Source organism: Brassica napus, chromosome A8 (genome assembly GCF_020379485.1).
Source record: "Brassica napus cultivar Da-Ae chromosome A8, Da-Ae, whole genome shotgun sequence".
Classification (NCBI taxonomy): domain Eukaryota; kingdom Viridiplantae; phylum Streptophyta; class Magnoliopsida; order Brassicales; family Brassicaceae; genus Brassica; species Brassica napus.
Genome location: NC_063441.1, coordinates 8477228 through 8482795, shown reverse-complemented (window position 1 = coordinate 8482795; position 5568 = coordinate 8477228). Strand labels below are relative to the sequence as shown.

The 5568-nt window shown below is 27.7% G+C and overlaps 1 long non-coding RNA gene across 1 annotated transcript; it reads right to left on the bottom strand.

The window, feature by feature from the left end:
- Positions 1-3964: 3964 nt before the first annotated feature.
- On the bottom strand, positions 3965-5188 carry LOC106418869. Its single transcript, XR_007315645.1, has 3 exons — positions 4977-5188; positions 4514-4613; positions 3965-4394 (listed from the first exon to the last, which is right to left on the bottom strand). It is a non-coding gene; the product is annotated as an uncharacterized LOC106418869 (long non-coding RNA).
- Between the last annotated feature and the right edge of the window lie 380 nt (positions 5189-5568).

Sequence of the window (5568 nt, the reverse complement as noted above, 5' to 3'; positions counted from 1 at the left end):
TTTGAAACAATTACTACTAAATATTTTTTAAAATCGTTTTTACTATTAAATAATTTTTAAAATTAGTATTTTCAAAATTCGTTTTTATTATCTTATTATATATATATATGTTTAATCATTATATATTTAAACACATGTTACAATATTAGAAGAAAAATTATTATCAAATAATCTTTTGCCATTATCTTTTGTTTAGTATTTTAAAAAGGAAAATTACTATTAAATAATATATATAATAAGTTTTTTAATAAAATTTGTTTTTGTTAATATATTAGTATATATATATTTAATTATGAGATAGATTAACACATGTCACAATCTTAAATATATAATTGCTATGTGTCGCGATCCTGTTAATTAGCAACTTTGAAGAACCAAATTTTATATAATAAGATAGATTTTAGGGAAATTGCCACAAATACCACATTCATAGTACCACTTTTCATGTTTACACTAACCACTTTTACCCTCACTTTTAATGAAGGGTAAAATATAATTATACCCTTAGGGTTAACTAATCTAGACTTAGGGTTTAGAGTTGAGGGGGTGGAGTAGGGTTTTTGGAATGTGAAATTTATGATTCTAATAAATATATAAATACTTAAAAAATCAATAAAAAATTTTAAAAAATAGTTTCAAACATAATTTTCGTTTTTCAATAAGAAATTTGAAAAAAAAAATTAAAAAAAAAATTTGGAAAAAAAAAATTCAAAAAATGAAATTTTAATCAAAAATTCGAATTTGAAAAAGTATAATTCGAAAACATAAAAAAAAATTTTACATTTTTTTTATTTTTTTTATTTTTTTATTTTTTTTTATTTTTTATTTTTTATTTTTTTATTTTTTATTTTTTTGTGTTTTTTTATTTAAATAATGATTTATTATATATATAAATAACAAGGGCATAAGAGTCTTTTGTACTTAATGAAGAAGGTATTTTTGAAAATCTCTCATTAGTGGTGGTAAAAATGAAAAGTGGTACTATGAAAGTGGTAAACATGTAAATTCCCTTAGATTTTATATAGTATAGATAGCAAAAATTAATATGATGATTTTTCATAATTTGATTGGTGGTTTTAATCCTATATGGACGTTCCTAGTGGCTTATATTCTGAACTCTTATATAGTATAGATATAAACTAAAATTTTAAAATTCTGTCATAATACATTTTTAAATTAATTATTATTTTGGTAATTTTTAAGGTTATTTTTTTTGAAATTATGCTATATATTAAGCTAACTTATCTATGATGTTTTTACTTTTGTAAGTTTTCCATATTTGATACTGGTTTATTTTTTTATTTGGAAATAAATAAACTTTTGGAAATTTTGACATTTTAAAAACTAATAAAATAAAATAATAATTTTTCATAATACGATTGATTGTTTTAAATTATAATTTATAGCCTCAACTTTTACATACTTTTTGATCAATAACTGTTTGTTGAGTAAACTAAATTAAGAACTTGTGAAAAATCACCTTGTAACTTGTTTTGTTGTTGATGACCAAGAAGTTCTTAATCTTATAGACTACATAGCCTTTAAATCATCTTCATAGCACACTATACGATTAGCTGGTATGAAGGTGTGTGATTTGTTTTCCCTGTAAAATTTTGTGTCAACCAAATAATGTCGTGCTTATTAAATTTTAAATTGAGAATGTCTAAATAAAAAAAATTATACCTTTTGATCAATAAGAAATAACTCGAGACCCATAGGCAAACCATCCTTGCTGAAGTTACATGCTTCCAAAAAGTGAACCACTCAATCAAGGACTTCATTCTTATTCAAACCTTTTCTAAATAATCAAAAACTAAAGAAGTAGCAGAAGCAACGATTGGGTAAATATATATTTTCTCTTTTTAATATCTCTCTTTTTCTCAAAGTAAATCTTGTAAACTTTTAGAACTTTACAATTATTTATAGTCATCCAATACTTTATAAGTTGGGAAGTTTCTTATTTTATGTATTTAGTGAATTTCCCTTTTAGATGTTTTAGTTTTTGTTATTCAACTCCTTTAACATCAGTTTTTCATTTTTTTCGTTAGTCTATTTTATGTTAATATACATAAATTTGGAAATCATGACATTTAAAAACTAACTATTTTTTATTAGCATACTTTATTAGATAATATATATATATTTTATTAACATGTAATATAGTATTTAAGGATATGTTTTAACTTTTAAAATTTTGTTTTATTAATCTAATAATTATGTATCAACATTAAGTATTAAAAAATTGGAAATCATGACATTTGAAAACTAATAATGTTTTATTAGCATACTTTATTAGATAATATATATCTTTTATTAATAGGTAATATAGTATTTAAGGCTATGTTTTGACTTTTAGAATTTTTATTTTTAAATCTAATAAATCGACATTAATTATTAGAACTTATATTTTCTGTTAATATACATTAATTTGTAAATCATGACATTTTAAAAACTAATAATTTTTTTATTAGCCTACTTTATTATATAACTAGGGTAAAACCCGCCTTACGGGCGGGTAAGCAAATGAAAATAATTAAAACATGTTAATTAGTAAAATATAGTTAAATAAAGTACTATTCTAATGAATATTTTTTTATTCTTGTTAAAAATAAAAATAAAAATAAACTTTTAAAAATGTTATGATGAAAATGTCATTATTTTACATTTTCATCGATGTTTATTCTTTGATTATAATCAATAAGTAAAATACATTTATTATATTATTTAGCTATATACCTTTTTAGTGAATTTTTTAGCCAGATTTGGTTTCTGGGACATTGGCCATTTATTTCAGTCGTAAAGCATTCTTGCCAAATGTGAATCAAACCCTAATGGTAGAACTTAGGCCTGGGCATTTCGAGTACCGGTTCGGTTCGGTTCGGGTATTTCGGGTTTCGGGTAGTTTGGATATGAGGCTAGAGTATCCATTCAGTACTTGATCTATTTTCGGTTCGGTTCGGTGCGGATAATTTTGGGTTCGGTTCGGATAGTAAATCTAGGAACCGGGAAATATCCGGAAAAAGTTTGGTTCTCATTTGGATCCGGCTCGGATTCGGATAGTTCGGGTAGTTCGGATAATTTGGATAAAATATTGGTTATTTAGGATAAAATATCAAATAAATAGGATGATGTAGATAAAAAATTTGGATATTTTGGATTACTTTGGATATTTCGGATAAAAATATCCGGATAGTTTCGGATACTTTCGGGTAATTCAGATACTTTATAATAATTTAGTTATCCTCAACTATTTTCAGATACTTTTAGTAGAATTTTAAATTAAAAATATATATTTAGCTAAGTTATATGTATATATAGTTAATATTTTTATATATTCGGGTACCCGTTTGGTTCTCGGTTCGGTTCGGTTATTTCGGATATAAAAATATAGAAACTGTTCGAGTATTTGAGGGTATTGGTCCGGTTCCGGTTTCAGGTATTTCGGTTCGGTTCCGGTTCGGTTCTTCGGTTCCAGTTAATTTGCCCAGGCCTAGGTAGAAGTTACAACCTCAAAAATTTTACAAAATTGTAGATATAAATGTGTATAGGAAAGACTCTTATTTATTTCTTTTAATAGATATAGTAAAGCAATTATGATTTTAAATATATTTTTTTGCAACATATCTTATTTAATAATTAAATTGGTTCTTAAAAATTAAGTGCTTTGATATCAAAGTTTTTGCATATAATATCCTTTGGTCTCACCCAAAAAATATTTTTAATCATTTACTTCCTCGATATGATTGTATCGATTGGTAGGACGACCAGATTTATGAAATGTTGTTTACGTTCATTTCCTTCTTGTGTGTTTCGCCTGAGAAACAGTGAGAAATTAACTTTTTGAATTTGTTTGGTAAAATAATTAACTGGACCAAGAAAGAATATCCGGTTATCAGTTCTGATAGGATCTGATCATTTCAGTACATTGGAATTTGTGTGTATGATGTTAGCCTGATATCTGCAATGTCAGCAAATGAAAACTTTAACATTCTCATTGATTTATTAGTTCATATATTAGGCTTGATAAGTGATTCCTTAAACAACTTCTCGAAAACCCATGATCATATCTTCATGTATCTTGTACTTAACACTTTTGCATATCCTTTTATGTATAGGACAAACGAAGCATACAGTAAAGATCTGGATCGTGCTGGTCACAATCTCTGCCTTTTTGATTGGTCTTTTGCAGGCTGAAATCGTTCCTCCAAGCTATACATGGTTGGTGAGTTAAACAAAAGTCTTTCCTTTTGGTTTACTATTTGATCATCTGAAACTACGATTGTGTTGTCATTTGGTTATGTCGCCGCCTGTTTCTGTTACAGCTACACATCTACTTTGTAGTATCTCTCAGATGCCATGGTCTTTGAATGGTTGGTCTTGGTTAATACAGTTTCCTACCTGTCCCCAAGAAGCTCAGTTAGGGTAACAAAATAAAAAAAAGACGAAAAACATATATTCTACAAAAAAGTTGGAGACAGAACCAAGAAAGAATAAATACGTGAGGTGATCTTACTTGAAGTAATGGCAGGATTGAGTAAAGTCTCATCCTCCCTTTTCAAATGAACTACAACTCTCCCAACTTTCATGAAATCACGCGGGTATGCTCTGTCAATCTGAGAACAATATCATAAAAAATCAAATCATTAACCCTGAAAACTTAAATCAAATGATTCAAATCATAAACGAAAGATTTTGTATTTAAATTTAGATAGTACATGAAAAAATTGACACAAAATCAACAAACAAAATCAAAATCCAATCATTGCCCATAAACGAAATGTCATCTGGTGTTAGTAAACCTATTTTTCACTCTATTATAGAGTGAAAAATAGAGTACTATTGGAGCATTTTTTATTCTAAACTCTATTTTAGAGTGAAAAATAGAGTGGGGTTGGAGATGCTCTTAGGAAGCGATGAGATTAGTTCATGCTTCCATCCTAAATTCAGAAACCCAGAGGAAGTAATAAAAGGGATACCTTTTCATCCGTTTTTACAGCCAAGTCGGAGATTTGAGATGCACCAGAGGACATTTCGACTACTGGATGAAATCTATGCGGGTTTCAAAAATGTGAGTTGATTTGAGATGCACGGCCCTGGTGTATGACATGAACTATATATAGGTGAGAAGTTTGAAGCGGTTATGAAATCCACCCATTATTGAGGGTCTGAGTGATGAACAAAAAAAAACAAATTAGTAAACCTATTTTTCACTCTATTATAGAGTGAAAAATAGAGTACCATTGGAGCATTTTTTATTCTAAACTCTATTTTAGAGTAAAAAATAGAGTGAGGTTGGAGATGCTCTTAGGAAGCAATGAGATTAGTTCATGCTTCCATCCTAAATTCAGAAACCCAGAGGAAGTAATAAAAGGGATACCTTTTCATCCGTTTTTACAGCCAAGTCGGAGATTTGAGATGCACCAGAGGACATTTCGACTACTGGATGAAATCTATGAGGGTTTCAAAAATGTGAGTTGATTTGAGATGCACGGCCCTGGTGTATGACATGAACTATATATAGGTGAGAAGTTTGAAGCGGTTATGAAATCCACCCATTATTGAGGGTCT